The sequence below is a fragment of the Zonotrichia leucophrys genome, chromosome 1, assembly GCF_028769735.1.
Source record: "Zonotrichia leucophrys gambelii isolate GWCS_2022_RI chromosome 1, RI_Zleu_2.0, whole genome shotgun sequence".
In the NCBI taxonomy this organism is placed as follows: Eukaryota; Metazoa; Chordata; class Aves; order Passeriformes; family Passerellidae; genus Zonotrichia; species Zonotrichia leucophrys.
Window position 1 is genome coordinate 28,685,746 of NC_088169.1, and position 16,547 is coordinate 28,702,292.

Below are 16,547 nucleotides of genomic sequence, written 5' to 3' on the forward strand. Positions count from 1 at the left end.
AGGTATTTTTGCAACTTCTAACAATGAACTGCATGGATACAATCCCATAGGAGCGTTCCCTAAAACTGTAACTTAGAATGGACTGTGCTTAAATTAAGTACATTCAATATTTTAAAAGCTTAAGGACTCTAGGAAGGTCAGTGGCATCCCAGTGTCCATTTTTCCCTGATTGTATTCACAGAATGGGACTTCTTGCCATGTGAACAATGATCACTTTACTTTCTTCTTTACTGTCTTAGCATAATGGAATAGTATTAGCAGTTGTGCACCTTTTTTTTCCCCTTTGAGTGCAAACAAGAGATTTAGATGAATTACTGGAGTCTATGGGGCATGATTTCAGCCTAGTGTGCTACACAAAAAATCAAGAAACAGCTAGAAAGTGGCCATTTTATTTTTCATCGTGTGGTATTGACTGGGGGAAAACATTTTAGAATTATGCCAGTAAACACAAAGGAAAAAGGCAGAAACATTACCAAGAAATCTTCAATATTAGAAAGAAAATTGTTTATTCATTTGCTAGGGAAATAAAGCCTCAATATGACTTGTCAGGATCACTGTCCATGAAGGCAGAAGGCGTATCATGGAGAAATGGAACGGAGGTGCAAAAGGTATATTGACAAGCTGGACAAGAAGGTGAGAATTGGGGTATCATACCAGTCCCAGTGAGAGAACTGGGCATCTGCAGAGGTTAAATGGAGAGCAGGAAAAGCTGGGGCTGCAAAAGAGGGAGCAGAGGTGAGGAATAACAGTGGAGAGGGGCTGAAGAGAAGACATCAGGAAGAACTGGGACTGGCTGAGACAACAGTGTAGACAAGGAAACAAAAGAAGCTGAGATACCTTCTGAAGGTGTTGGTGAAAGGAAGAAAGAATAAAAGAAGAAAATGTGTATGTGAGACAGAGGGGGCAGGCAGAAAGGGCCTGAGAAGTGATAGGGCACAAAAAGAACTGACTACCAGAGGACACAAGAGCTGGAAGGAGTAGAGGAGAGGAGCTAGAGGAAATAAGACTGGAGCTGGATGGATAAGAAGAGCAGTATGGCCAGGGAAAGAGAAGGGCATGGCAGAAAGGAATCAGCAGAGGAATACCTGGATAACAGCACACCATCAGGTAAAATCTGGAGCTGGGCTGTGACTAGAGCATGTCCTGTCTCCTGTCTGCTGAGTGCATACAGATTGCCTTCAATGAAAGCCAAGATGTAACAGACAAATCAGGGCAAAGCCACATCCCACAGGAGACTGCATCTTAGCTGGGTGAATGCCTGGATCCAGGCAATTGGAAGTATTCCAACATCCACAATTTAAATGCAGCCTCTCCATGTTCAAATGGCCAAAGTCCCTGTTGTCAATCTGAAGGCTCAAAACTGTGTTGCTGCCACAGGTGATAGAAAAACTTAGCAGAAAGTGGTAAAATATACTGATTGTTTTCTGAGAACTTGATTGTTATGGCAGGCAAATATCTTCATGCAACCTTACAACAAAATGAATGTTTCTCATGGAAACTCATTTTGAGTCCCTTGTATTAGGAACAAAATCTTAAAAAATTAGTATGGTAAATGTTCATATCATAATTACAGAAAGTGCTTAGTGCTTCATAGTGATGAGGTTTCACAGTGCTCAGCTCAGCCTGATCTAAAGGGCTGACATTTTTGAATGCAATTTTCATTTAGTTTGTTTTTAAACACAGAATTCAGCTCCACGTCAGTACATCAGCTCAGAAGAACAAAGGCATAAGTTCACAGCACTCAAATTCTACTTTTACACTGTTGATCTCTGCTGTCTAGCTACCTTTGTTTAAAACTGAAAGTGGAACATGATTTTAAAGGATCAGTAGGTTCAGTGAATAAACTGAAACTCAGTGTGATAAGAAGCTCTAAAAGGAACTCATTATTCCAGATACTTGGATCACAGTCAACAGCTCTCTTGAGTGCTCCTCAGAGGAACTCATAATCATAGAGCACACAAAACCACCCAGTGAACCTATTTTAGTTACCTCCTAGCTTCTCAGGAGGGCAGTTTCTTAACATTTGAAAGATTTTGATTGAGACAAGAGGTCAGTACCTATTGTCTCAATTTAGACATTAAGTGGTAACTTAGGTGCTGAATGAGGCATAAGCAGGTTATAGCCACAGCTCCTGTCAGTATCTGAAGTTCATCCTGGTGTGATAAAGGCACAAAAGACAAGAAATTAGCTCAGCAACAGCAATACCTGCAAGAAATTGACAGGTTTGAACTCTAGCACAGTGGTTCCCCAAGAAAAGGCAAAACCTGAGCCTGAATCACTTTTCAGAAATGGACTCATCACTTGGTTAAAAACTGCAAATTCAGTGGATAAACTGAAGCACCATCTCATAAGCAGCCACTGTTCCCTCTTTCTGCCCATCCTTTTCTCAGCAACAGATCAATCAGTCTAGGCTGAGGCAGAAATTGTTATTTTTTACAGAATCCAGCTGGACAGGCAGTGCAGCCACTTGCTGACAGTGAATTTAGTTGCAAAATTAAGCTAAGACAGTTTCTGTCATACCCTGCCTGTGCTAACAGAGAAAAATCTTATACTGCTTTGCTGACCAGGGCGACACAATCATTGCACACCAATGTGCCCATAACCTTCCAAATCTTTCTTCTGAAGTCTGACTGCCACAGGGACTCCAACCCAACACTTGTTCCTTTTAGCAGAACATGTTTTTTCAAGATTTATGGAAGATAATCTTACCTCTGCTTGTATAAATAATCTGAGGGATGAAGACATTCTTCCATGCCTTGTGCTCCTCTGGAAATTAAAATAGATATAAAGTACTGTAAATGTATTTCTGTACACTCCTGTATGATCTCCTCAAACACGGCCATCATTATTTTCTAGTTCTCTTGTACTGAGACTATTAAGAATAACCGTAAGATAATTTGAATTGAATATTCAAGATGTCCTCTTAAAAGTGGGGAGTTTTTTCCCCAGAATGTCTGTTAGCTTTGTTTTGTAAAACCTTCTGGGCAAAAGAAGGCATCAATAGCAATTTTAATCTAGATCAGAGTTCCCTCTAATGAGCCAACATACAAACCCACCAGTAAAAGTCAGAGTTTCTGGATTTCTGCCTGATTCTTTTCCAGTACTACCCATGCAGAAAAAAAAGAAAGACCTTGAACATTTTAAATAGTACTAAGGGGCCATGGAAAGGGCCTTGTATGTAGGAGAAGAACAGTTTACTCATTGATTAACCAGAAATGTGTAGTGGTTACCAAGTACAAACTTGTATCTGTCAAGTACTTAAATGGACTCCGTTCTGTTCTTGATATACTTCTACTTGTTCCACTGCTTTCATACATTGTAAGAATTTTCAGTGAAGATTATGCTTTCTTACAGGGATAAGCAGCTGTATAAAAATGAGTATAAACTTGTTCTGGGGGAAAAAAATTATTTTAAACAAGTGCATTTTGAGCTTTCTCATGGAAACAAAGAATCTTGTAAAAATATACTCACCAAATATCACACTTTGTGTGACAATTGGAAAGTATTTAAATTCAAAAGAATAGTGATTCAATAGCAATTTAAAAATCAATACAGCTTTTGGAAATATTACTTTCAGGCAGAAGGAGGAACAGATATGAATTAAAATCTGCATTTGAGAGTAACAGGCTATTAAAGTATACTGTATGCAGATACAAGCCAAAGACAAGGCCTACAGGTTAGAAATTGGAGTTCTTTCAAGCCCTTGTTTTGCTGACACTGTAAACAGACTAATCAATATGTCAGGAAGCAGCAGTAAAGCCATGGGATGTCAAAAAAAAAAAAAAAGAAAAGAGTGCCTTTTGTTCCCTAGGAGAACAAGTTCAGACATTTGAAGATGTTTACCAGTTTCTGTGGTGTCTGAGGATTATACCCAAGAGGGAGAATTAGCAGTTACTATTTGAGAACAGACTCTGGGGACATGAAATATCAAGATATATAAAATTGAAAAGATTACCCTTGCATTTATTAACTTTTTAAGCACTGTCAAGCATAGATGCAGGTTGGTGGTGTAATATTGGGTTGGCATCCCCAGAAAGAGGGCCTTGGATCCCACCACCAGGCAGATGAAAATCATCATGATGAGATGAAAAAGGCCTAGAAAAGTTATAAATAACCTCATTTTTTTATCCTATAAAATAGATTGGTGACTCAGGTTGCTCTGCTAGATGATTTATGATCTACTCTAGCTAGAAGACAGAGAGATTCTTTATGTGTATGCAATGGATTCTTAAGGCAGGAGCTGAGCTCCTTTTCCCATATCTTTTCCCGTTGTTAGACAGGACATAGGCTGTGCATTTAATTTCTGCTGGATTAATACCACAATGTGGGTTACATCAGACTTTTCTTTAACAGCCATTTGGTGTCAGAACATTAATTCATTTTAAATATACAGGAACTGAAGCAGACAAGACAGGTTTCTTCTCTGCTTGAAAAATAAAGGGAAGTTCATGAGAGGAACTGAACCAAGGCAATGTCATTATTACAGGAGAATTAATGAGACATGCAGGACAAACCACAGACATAAAGACAAAGGATTTACAGATTAGATAAAGAATTGTCAGTCACAGGTGTAACCTGACTAGCACTTGAAGAAAATAATGAAAAGCCGAGTGCATTTTGCTTTAAAAACCAGATCCAATATTAATATATTTTCAACCTCTGTCACACACTTTCTAGCCTTTATTTTGTCATGGGCAGAGACAGTGTGATATAACCTGACAATGTGCACAATGCCTGAAAAAACAGCATGTCAATGGCAAGGCATCCCATTGAAGAGTAGAGACAAATATCTGCAAGGGATTGTTTGTGTGACAGTGCTTGCTCCATTGAGGAATGTGCTGTAAGGGATACACTCATTATAGTTCTGACTTAAAAGATGCAGAATTAATTGGAGAAAAAGGAGAGGTTGAAGACCTATAGTACCTAGAGATGGCAGCAGGAGACCTGTCCCTAAAATGTTGTCAAACAGCATGAACTACAGATGGGGGGATTATGTGAGAAATGCACAACTGGAAACCAAAGTTGCCACTTTGGCCACCTTTACAGTGCTAAATTTTACAGTTTTTAGTGCATCTGTGGGCTGCCTGAAATGTCATTGGGTGAATAGTTTCCATTTCTTGAAAACCTGTTTTATGCTTGGGTCCGCTCTTGGTAGAACATCAATACAACAGAATGATAAATCATTCTTAAAAATGCACTGATTCTCTCAGACAGGAAATGCAGCAACCTGAAGCAAACAGTTTAAAGCACAGCAGCACTGGAAATCGAGGCACTAACTGAGCCTCCAAACTCCTGTTGGAAACCTGGCAGTTTGGTGCTGTAGCTAGAGAAAAAGCAAAAGCTTGATTAGTCTAAGCAGCAGGATATGGGGTGGTACTTGCAAAAAAAAAAAAAAAAAATCTGGCATACTCTCATTGCCAGATCTCCACAATGCTCACCCCAAAATACTAATCCTGGAGTTGCAGAGCTCATAAAAAATATTCTCTAGCTGTGCACAGAGGTGAATATATGCCAGAGCCATGACTGTGCTGTGACACAGGGAAATGGATTTGACTACGGATAAGCATCAACAGATTCTCAGAGGGGTGCACAGCATAATGAATCTGCTGGCTCTGGGCTCCTTAGAGCATCCATCTCCATCGTGCTCCTGGTTACACACACCCACTCCACTTAACAATCATCACAATCAAAATAACACAATGCAGCCTTATATATTTTCTAAAGGAACTGAGATTCTTTTCCTCCAAAGACAGATTTTCCCTCTTCCCTTGTACTAAGCTGTTCAAATATGGTTTGGCTCACAGGAGCACAGCAAGGCCCAGAGGCAGGTCTGGTCAAAGTTTGGTTTACAGGAAGTGGGACAAAAGGTACCTGCTCAGCAATATCTGGGGACAGAATGGTTGTTTTGTTGCCCACTGTCCTGCTGTGATGGCTGCCTGCTTGTATGACTTTAGCTATATGCACACAATTCTCTGAGGTATAGAAAATTTAATCTGTTGTTACTGCTCACGCGCTCTTATGGCACATTTGGAGGCAATTCTGCTTAAAACTGCTTAGACAAAGCCAGATGCATTTGATGAAATTACAGGGGGAAAAATCCTTTTTAACCATTTCAAAATAAGGCCATGGTTTTTATTGCCCATGCTTGGTTACCTCTAGCATTTCTTATAATGTAATAGAATTAGAAAAATAAAAGTTTATGCCTTCTAATTTCAACTCTCAGATGCTTTGAATGGATTTAAAGCTAAAAGCATATCCAGGAGAATCTTGTCAGGGAAGGGCACTGGGATGAAGAGAAAACAGATGTGCTGTGGTTATACATCATCCCATGTTTCCTAATGACATACAGTTGTATCAGAAAACTACTCAGAGGTCATAAATGCTTATTTCATCAGTATGCAACATTGAAAGCATGGATACATTATAATGAGCCACTAGGGAGTGCTGGAAGAAAACTCAATATCTAAGAATATAATAGAGTTTTTCCTATCACAACACTACCATATTTTGCCCTTTAGTTTTAGGTTGTTTAGTTGATTGTTTGGGTTTTTTTTTTCCTTTTCCCAGAGCCTGGATTAATTAGCTAGACACTAATTACCTGAGCCATTTCCTGCACAGCTGTAAATTGGTAATGTATTACTCCCTCAGAGCAGCACTGCTGTAACACATCTGTCATCTAGAATGACTGCAATTGCAAGAAAACATTGCAGATATTATTGTTATTACTCCCAAGATTATAATCAACGGTTGGTCTCATTTTCTACATTTGAAAGCCTATCAGATAGAGGACATCTGTACAGAAAAGAGATTTATTTACATAGGTACTAATTGTTTTGATGCAAATATCAGTAGCAGACCAACAGTGTGGAATTGTCTTCTGCTTCATTTATCTCAGAGGTCATTTATCAGCCATACATCTTCAAATGCATATCTTTCCACTGCCTGGCTTTCAGTCTTAAAACTAATTGTGTGTTTTAACTGGTTACTCATATGCAACAAGAAATATTTCAAGATTTTATTGCCTCTCTTTATCTTTTAAGCTTTACAGAGCACTGGTAGCTTTTCAGGACAAAGAGAAAGCAGTTTTTGTCAAGTTGAGCACAATGAGTAAAACTGAGTGCATTGGTTCCTAGACTGACTATCCACTGTCACCAACTGAGGGACAGCTTCTGTCCCCTCACGTACTGACAGCCAAGGCTCCTGCCAACCCCAGCTCACCCTCTGAATCCACACAGAGTGTCCTCCATGCTGTTCATCCTTATGAGGCATGTATGCTGCCCTGAAAGCTAAACCCCATCTCTCTGACCCCCCCAGGCTTCTCTACAGTGGGCATTTGTAGGGATCAGAAACACACTCAGCAAAAAATTCCACTTTTCTTTAAAGGTTTTAGAGCATTCCTCCAGTTATCAAGTGGGGAAACCAAATGCAGTGCCAGGCCATCAACTCTTGACATGCAATTTTTCCTGACAGAAGAGTAGCTTAGAAATGTTTAGAGGTATTTTCATTCACAAAATGTTCTCTAATTTTCTGGATTTTATCTGAATTATTCATATCAATTTTCACTACCCAAGCATAAAAACACATGTTTTGAGTTATTAGCACAGTGTGAGAAGAAGAAGCCTTTTGAATTCAAAGAAGACTGACCTGCTTTAAACTGAAATGTCATTTAATTCCATTGAGAAATTAATTTTCTCAAATGAATATATTTATTGACATGATATTATTTAGGTTCTGGTGGGAAGTACTGTGCTTTTCCTTGCAACAAAAATAAGAGTTTTCCAGTGGCATTCAGCAAGACCATAACTTTACAACTGGTACCAAGCCGACCACAAGAAAATGGACCAGGAATACATGTCGTGCAGTACCAAGGGCCAAATCATGACACAATGAAGCTCACATATGTTACAAAAACAGGAGAAAAAATCAAAGAGGAAGACACAATTTTATGGGGAAGAAATGGCAATGAAATTGAAAGGGAAAAAACAAGGGAAATTTAGTGACTACAAGAAAATAGACCGGGATTACATCAGGTGCAGTAGAAAGGACCAAAAGAGGCCAAAACTAACCTCACTGATGTTGCAAAAGCAGGGGAAAAAAATCAAGGAGGAAGACACAGCTTGGAGGGGAAGATACGAGAGAGATGCCATGGATACCGAAGGAAAAATTAAAAGGTACAAAGAACAGCATGGCAGAGAATTTACATGGTTTAAATATGGCCTCCAAATTAAGGAAAATACATTGTAATGGCTCTATTCCATTGACAGTCATGGACATACACTTTTTTAATTCTTGAGTCTATATCATAAGCCTAGGAGAAGTCATGAAGTAATAAAGTGTAATGTTTAAAGTATCTTTTAATATTTTTTCATGGAATATCCTGCCTTGTGGGAGATTAACAATAGGTAACAAGCATTTGTCAGCAGATTGTCACTGGCCTCCAAATGCACAATAAGGCTTTGATTTGGCTTAGTGCATGGAGTTTAAGTGTTTTTATGTATGATGCTCCTGAAAGAGATGTGTGTGGGCAAAGAACTGTGCCCTCACACATTTCACACAAAACACATTTCTCTGTGTTTCACCACCCTGAGAGTGTTCCATGTTTGTTACAGCTGCTAAGGATGCTCCAGCTCCTTCATCTGTGGAAACTTTTTTCCAGGCAGTGTCTTCTGGCACTCAGGACTAAGTCTTCTCCTTAGATGGATTAAAACACTTGGGCAGAGCAGCTTGAGTATTGCCTAGCCTTCCCATCTAGTCTTTCTCTCCACCTCCCATGAATCCTAGGGAAAAAACTCTCATGGTGTTGGCTGTGCTGTGGAAGTCAACATTTGGGCTCACGTAAAAGCAGCACAAGAAGCAAAAAGAAACCACAAGTACAAGACAGCCTATGAATGTGAAGCATAAAAACCTGCAGCATATAGCTTGTGTCTCCCTGTGATAGAGGTGGAGTAGCTACCACAGTGCAGCAGTTTTTTATACATAGCTGGGAACCATGAGCTTCTGTAACTCAGATCCTGCCGTCCCTGAATTCAGCTTCACCTTATTTGCGCATTTTTCCAGCCACTCCTGCTGTCAGGTGTGTGACCAGTTGTCCTTTCCAGTCTGGTTCTCCACCAGCTGGTCCTGCAACCTCTGGCTTGTGGTGCCTGTGCCCCCAGATTGCAACTTCCCACTCATGTTTATGGAAACAGGTGGGAAGCTGGGGTTCCTGAGAGAGAGTTCTCTCCTGGATGTGCAGATGCCCACAAATCCACAACATATGCGTCACTTGAATACAGGTACTGATTGAACGGGAAGAATAAATCAAGGTTTAAACCTAACCCACGGCTATACAAGTGATGTCTGTGGCACACAAGGGGATTTCTTTGGTTGGTTTTTATAGCTTCTATGGTTGTTTCATGCCATAGCTGCCAATCTAAAAGAGCACTGGTTTCCTCTATGTCCCATGTCAGGTCCTAGGGCATCTTAGATGACACATGGCCAACAAACTAATACCCTGGCACAGAGAGTCAATGGAAAAGACAACAGATGAGTAAAAATGAGGTGCCTACTTCAGAACTGAGTTGTGCTCCAGCCTACACTGGCTGGATTGGCCAGACCTGTCCATATGGAGAGACCCAAACCAATGAGCTTGGAGCTCTCCTGCACAAAAGTTGTTACAGAAAAATGTGTTAATCTCAAACCATTCTCACCAAAGGGATCTCTCCAAACCTGTGCTACTGGCAGTTAGTGATGCTTTGAGCTGGGGCATCACAGTCCCATAGCTGAGCAAGTCACATGCATCCTGTGGTGCGCTGTGCCCCCCGGCTGTCCCAGCAGGGGCACTAGGCAGAGATGTGATGCAATCCTTTGGAAGTCAAGCTAGTACAGAAGTTATGTCATTTAGCTATTTTCAACTTTTATCACAGCTTTAGGCTCCTTACATATGGAGCTATACAGTTGTGAGGACTTCACTTGACTTTGCTAGTTCTGTTGATACTAGAATTGTAATCAGCTCTGCAAACAGCTGGGATCAGCATGAGATGTGAATTTCTAGGCTCTGGAAGTAAATTTTTAGCATGTCCATTCTTGTAGAACTTTCCATTTCATCTGCTGTATGTGACACAAGAGTTAACTAGGAAATGAGGTGGTGGAACATGAATGCTATTCTATACAATACAGAGCAACAGGATGGTTTTAAACATAATCATAACGGCACTTAGTGAAATAAACCATTAAATTGTAGATTGGCTTTCAAGTGCTTCAGGATAACAAGTTGCCACCATCAACGCCTGGCATTATAGCATTTTGTAAAAATATAAAAAGACAATTTTTATAAATGGTGAATAATTAATTAAATTATTAGAAAACCAGAGTGACACAGAGTTTCCTATTCTACACAGTATTTCCATGCAATCAGAACCACAAACAAAAGTCCTCCACAAAACAAATGAGAAACATGAACAACTTTGGTGATGGTTTCTTTTGACCTATCAGTACAAGTGCTGTCATGCATATTTCAATTGCAAATCACAAGTCTATAAAGTAAAGAAAAAAAAATCTATTACATGTGACAATGGAACAGTGCTGTACACTTAACAGCCAAAGGATTTATTCCCTCTCTAAGAGCACTCCTAAAAACACTATGCATAATCCTCCTGATTTGGGGACCTACATTTGGTGGGATAATCCCACAATGCATTTGTCCAGCCATGTGATGTCAATACTTTAAGGCTTAATTTATGTAAGACTTTTTTATCCAGATCCTATGCAAATGTGTGAACCAAAAGATTTTGGGTAAATATATGTATATATAAAAAATACACTTCAGTAATGCATGAAGCATATTGAGTTTGGGACTGCTGACCTTAGGAGAATGCTTTGTATTTCTGACTTCTCATGGTGGACTAAGAAAGCACTGGTATCTCCATAAGAAAATTATTTTTACCTTAGTATCCAAATGCAATATTACTGTATTTCACTGTTCATAAAATTATCAAACCCTTTAGACTTGGTTTTCCATGGGAACATCAATATCAGTATTTTAAGGCCAACAGGGATTACAGGATGCAAGCATGTGGGGAATTTACTGGGAAACAAAACAAGGCCCCATTGTAGATAGCATTTGCATTTAATGCCCCATTCTGGGTCATCTCAAGAGATTAAAAGCTCTGGGCTCACCTCCTGTGTAGGCACCTGTGCAAACAACAATCTCCTGGAGATCTGCTGCAGACCCTAAGGGCGAGGGATCCTTCCCACATGCACCATCAGTCCTGCCCTGAGCACACAGGCAGCTGTTTCTGTCTATCAGGTATAGTCAGTGGCCCACAAAGGGAGAGCAAAGCTCTGCAGCAGTGAGATTAGTGAGCTGGATGCAATGGGACAGCAGACATCAGGTAAGATCAATAATAAGTACAGTGTCCCATGCAAGAGGCAAGGATGCATGAGAAAGCAATCCAAAATATAGAATTTGGTGGGAGTATTTCCTTGAGCTGACATGCTGTTTTCTCTGGGTGCCTGACTACCCATTGATTTTCATTCTGATTCTCGGTCTGTGTGTACATAGCACCAAACAGTGAGGTGCTTGTCTTCACTGGAGTACCTGGGTGCTATGGAAACACAGCTCAGTCTAAACCCAAAAAATCTATAAACTTCTAGCTATTGATAGAAGAGCTGTGGTCCTCATTTGCAATAGTATTCAAACAGTACAAAACACTTCATCTTACTGAAAAAGTATCATCTTGTCTAGCCATAGAATCTTTTAGCTCAGTGAATGTTCAGGTTTTGCTATAGGAATAGCCACTCTTATACAGCCCCTACTCTAATTGCTTTGATCCTTTTATTTGCTCTGAAGTAAAGAGCCAACTTCCAAAAGCAAAACCAAGCATCCTCAGTGCTCTCCCAGGTTAATGTACTTGTCCAAGACATTGCCAATCTTAACTAGTTGAAATATAGTCGCTGTCATAAAATTTACATCAAAGAACTCAGTTTGGGTTTTGTCTGTTCCTGATTCAAGCATACAGTGATAGTTTATTGTGGTTTGTTTGTAGAGGCATTCTTAGAAATATTTTCCGTATGTGAAAAAAAATTTGGAAGATAAACATGATTATACATTTTATAAGACAACACAATAACCATTTCAACATAAATAAGCTGTACTTTACATATCAAAGAGAAAACATGGACAGTAGTAACACAGTCCAACAGAAACAATGTTCTTTTGTTCAAGCTATTACCATTACCTGAGTTATAATAGCTCTTTTAAGGAGATACACAACAGTGTCAGAGATACCCACTGCACTGGCCCAGAGTTAATAATATTGTGGAGGGCAGGGGCATGAAATATCTGAAATTTCCTTTCAAAAAAGATTCTTTTCCAGAAGAATTTACCATTTCATGTTTACTCTCCTCCACTGAGCAAAGTTCACTCGACAAAGTCTGGGGAAGCTGCTGGGTTTTCTTTTTTCCAAGTAACATTCAAGTAACATGTGCACAGGCTCAGAGGCTGATGGCACAAAGTGATGGTTAGAAAGGGAGAATTGCTGAATCTATTAGATATTGTTCACACTGACATTGTTGCAACAACTATACTAATGCTTTTCAGAGGAGGCAGGAGGATGGCTTTTATCCCAGGGAATATAAGACAACATAATTTCATTGGTATTGCTTCTCTACTGCAGATAGAAAATGAAACAACTTCATCTTGCGCAGTTTGCGCTACGAAACTCTAAGTGGAAACTAGGGCAGCTCTAAAACAAGGCCTGTGAAGGTCAGCAGATGTGCCAGACATTGCCCTCTTCATCCTCATGCATTAGAGTTGGATGTCTTTTGATCTGGTACTTTAACACACTGAGATTGGGCAGGGTTTATGGTTACAGGAAAAGACATAAACCCACAGAGAATGAAATAATTTATTTGGAAGGAGGCTGAGTTTCAGCATCCTGCCAACACTTCTGTATCTGGACAGTTTTACAGTTAAGGGACGGCTTTTGTCACAGTTGTCTTTAACCATCTGACTTATTTGCTCAGCTCCATTCAGTAATCCACCTATCCTCAGAGTAGTTGGAAAGACAACATTCCCAGGTTCAGCTGCTGGTCTTAGGATGGAGTGAATTTCTCTACGAAGTAGACTTATTTTAGATCACTGTTCTTATAAGAGCAGCCTGTTTTTCAGGTGAGTGGCATGAATCCCACCTAGAATGTCAACATCTAAGTCAGTTCTAGCCAACAAGAAATATTCTGTGGATTTTAGTGAGGACTGCTCCACCATCCAAATATCTGAAAAACTTCTGTGTATCCAGCTTAAAAATACTGATGTAGAGTATTCTTACAAATTTAAAAGTTGATACTAAAGCCACCACTTGGCAGGAAGTATCTCTAATAGCAAGCAGAAAAACTGAAAACGAGATGAATGAGATATGAAGTGAAAATACCCTTCTTTAGTGTCAAGTCTGTCTTGTGCTAAAATGAAAGCCTGCCCCCAGAAGTGGTGAAATTTTGCTCCTGAAGGGGCTATTTATTCACAGAAGAAGATAAAATCTCCACTGAGTCTTTTTTTTTTCACTAAACATCCTTGGAATTCTGTCCCCACTGTGGGCATCCTCTGCAGTCCTTGGGGTGAGTTTTGGCATTCCTGTAAATCATTCCAACACCCAGAGAAGGCAGCTCTGCTCTCTGCAAGCACAGAACTGAGATATCTCCAAGAAGAAAGAAAGAGACAAGCAATACAAAGGGACAACCTTATGATTGCATGTGGTTTTTCCTTTTTCTCACTGCAAAGAAAAAAAATAGCACTTGGCCAACTCAGCTGGGGACTGCATTCACCTCCCCAGTGTACATTTTTGAGTTGAGTCCGTGGTTAGAAACCATAGCTATTTAGCCTAACTGCAGAACCCAGGGTCAGTGGAGTTGCTTCAGTAAAGGACAGAGATAAGAGAGAAGAGACAGAGGATGATAGAGGGAGACAGAGACTGCTGTGAGAGCAGGTCAACCTGATCTAGGAATTCTTTCTGATAAAGAAGAACTAGTGGCAAATGTCATGCAAAATTCGTAAAAATGAATATGTATGAACCTACTGTGAAATTGTATGCATATGTATCTGAGAGGGGAATAAAAATGGACCTGAAGTTCCCAGAGGTACACATGCCTTTTAAGGAGAGCAATCTCTGCATGCGTCCAGCGCTGTAATAATAAACATACCAGCTTTACAACTTTCACAAAGTTGTGGAGTTTTTGGCTATCTCCGCAAAACACCAGCACATCTTCATCCACCTTCTGAGCTCCTGCAGGAAACCAGTTGTCTAAGGATGCAAGAGAACACAGCAACTGTGGCACACACCAGGGACAGGCAGGATGTGTAAGTACCCTTCAGCAAGCAGCTCCCATTCCTACCTTGTCCCTCTTTCCCATTAGGCCACTATAGGGCAATAGGAAAGTAGCAGGACTTCCCTGATGAACTGATGCTCTCAGAGTAGAATAGTTCCTTACAAAAGTAACCTGAGTGTTTTATCCCTCTGCTTTCTTGTATTTCTGTCTCCTTGCCATCCTTTCTATCTCTCCTGAATTTGACTAGGATTTTAATTTATCCAACTGTGCTTTAAGTTCCAAAAATACATCTATAATATGTGTACCATTTAAAACTATGGCTTGAATTCTTTATGTACACATTTTTTAAAAAGGCATAATGTGACTTGGTTTGTTTCCCTTGCAAGTACAAATACAAATAATTGGGCCTTCAATTTTATTTTCATAATACAAATGATTGGGTGATTTACCTAATCCGCAAGGGTGTTATAAGATATCCCTAATTGTAAAACTTTCAGTCCCCAGTTTTATAAGAGATGTCATGAGCTTTTCAAACTGATCAGATAAAGACACTTGAAAAACATAAATCTTGAATATCCTTGGCTTTTGATATCCATTTGGAGGTCATATCTTTAACAGCTCTTAATTTGAGGGTAGGTAAGTAAGCTGACAGATAAACACTCTAAGGGCCTGCAGGATGCATTTTAATTAGTCATGAACTGTCATGCTTCCACACAAATTATTTTATATTTGAAAAGACATTTGAAGACTCTAGGAACTAAAATAACTTCAGTCTGGACACTGATTTCTGTTCTTATGCTTGCCTTCAGCTCTACATTATCCCTGATAATATAGAGAGTTTTAGTGTCTTGGACATAAACACAGTAAGAACAATGGCAATTCAGCAGCTGTTCCTGAAGCAAGGAGGAAATTCTAAGCCAGAAGTGAGAATAATATTGCTGTTACACACACACACACACTAAAATAATACAAAATTATAGAAGAGAAAGGCAAAATTCCTCTGTCAACTTCAGAAAATCATGAAAAAGGTACATATTTTTTCAAGAATGACTGCATTTTGGTCATAATGTGTTACATAATGAAATATATAGTAGATGTCTGATGATCAAGAAATGAATAGTGAAGCTTTTTTTTTTTTTGAATGAGCTGCATACTATGCTGAAGTGTGCAATAGAGTATCCAAATGTCATCTGGAGTTTTTGACCAATTAATTTTTTTTTAATTAAGTAAAAATTGTTTGGGAGATTATTTTGGTTTCAGATACAGAATCTATATATTTAGGAAGCTTATTAACTCTCTTCAATAAGATTTTTTATCCTCTCCTGCACACACTTCTGTATGACATGTAATACTACATATAAATTTATATCTTATAGTAAAATGTCCAGTTTCCCTGCATTTTTATTTATTAGCTTCTGGCAGTAGAAAAGAAAAAAGGAACATGGTGAGGGGCTAGAGTCAAATTCACATTTTCATTAATATTGAAAAATAATCATTACATATCAGCTGGGTCAATTTTATTATATGCTTCATCTGTATTGTATCTTGTCTAACAAATTTATTGATTGCACTGTGTTACACTTGTCAGCAGATATAAACAACATTTTCAATTGATAATGAATAATTTTCAAATTTTTGGAAAACTAAATTTTTCCAAGCTATGTCTCAGAAATCCACTTTACTGTGGCCAGAAGTCCTGTACTTCTCTTCAGGAACAATATGACCAAAATTCAGAAGGAGCTCTCTATAACTCAGTTAGAAGGAAAATAACTTGGATCTGATTTTATTACAATGAGTTTCTCCGGAGGAACATGTTTTAGCCAAAGATATATTATAGCAAAAATCAAAGCTAAGTATTCCATATACCTGATTTAATTATTTTTATAATTATGTTCTGCTTATGTTTTCCTTTGTTTTTTAAATAGTATTTCCCATTTAGCTTGGCTAATAAACAGATCACTGTTTAAGTTTATAAACTACTGCTTTTACTCTGTGTGAAGATGAAATATGACAAAATAATTTGTGTAGATCCAAAAAATATGTCTACTGGATTAGAGATATAGAGAGGAGTCTGCATAATTTTATGGAAAGATCATAATAAGAAATGTTAGATAAAAAAATCATATTCTAGCCAAAAAAGGGGAAGCCAAAAAGTTCCTTTTGTTTTTTGAATATTTTTAATGGCTTTTTACTAGCTCTGCAAAGTATACAAATACAAATCTGCTTTCCAAATATCAACCCTGCAA

At 38.9% G+C, this 16,547-nt stretch overlaps 1 long non-coding RNA gene across 2 annotated transcripts in view; it reads right to left on the reverse strand.

Annotated features, from left to right (window-relative positions):
* Nucleotides 1-391: 391 nt before the first annotated feature.
* Nucleotides 392-16,547, reverse strand: part of LOC135447713 (uncharacterized) — a 45,803-nt gene continuing 29,647 nt past the window's right edge. For both annotated transcript variants that reach the window (XR_010440287.1, XR_010440306.1), the window contains 2 exons: nt 2,710-2,766; nt 392-2,153 (listed from right to left, as the gene is read on the reverse strand). This is a non-coding gene — a long non-coding RNA (uncharacterized LOC135447713). The remainder of the gene's footprint in view (nt 2,154-2,709; nt 2,767-16,547) is intronic.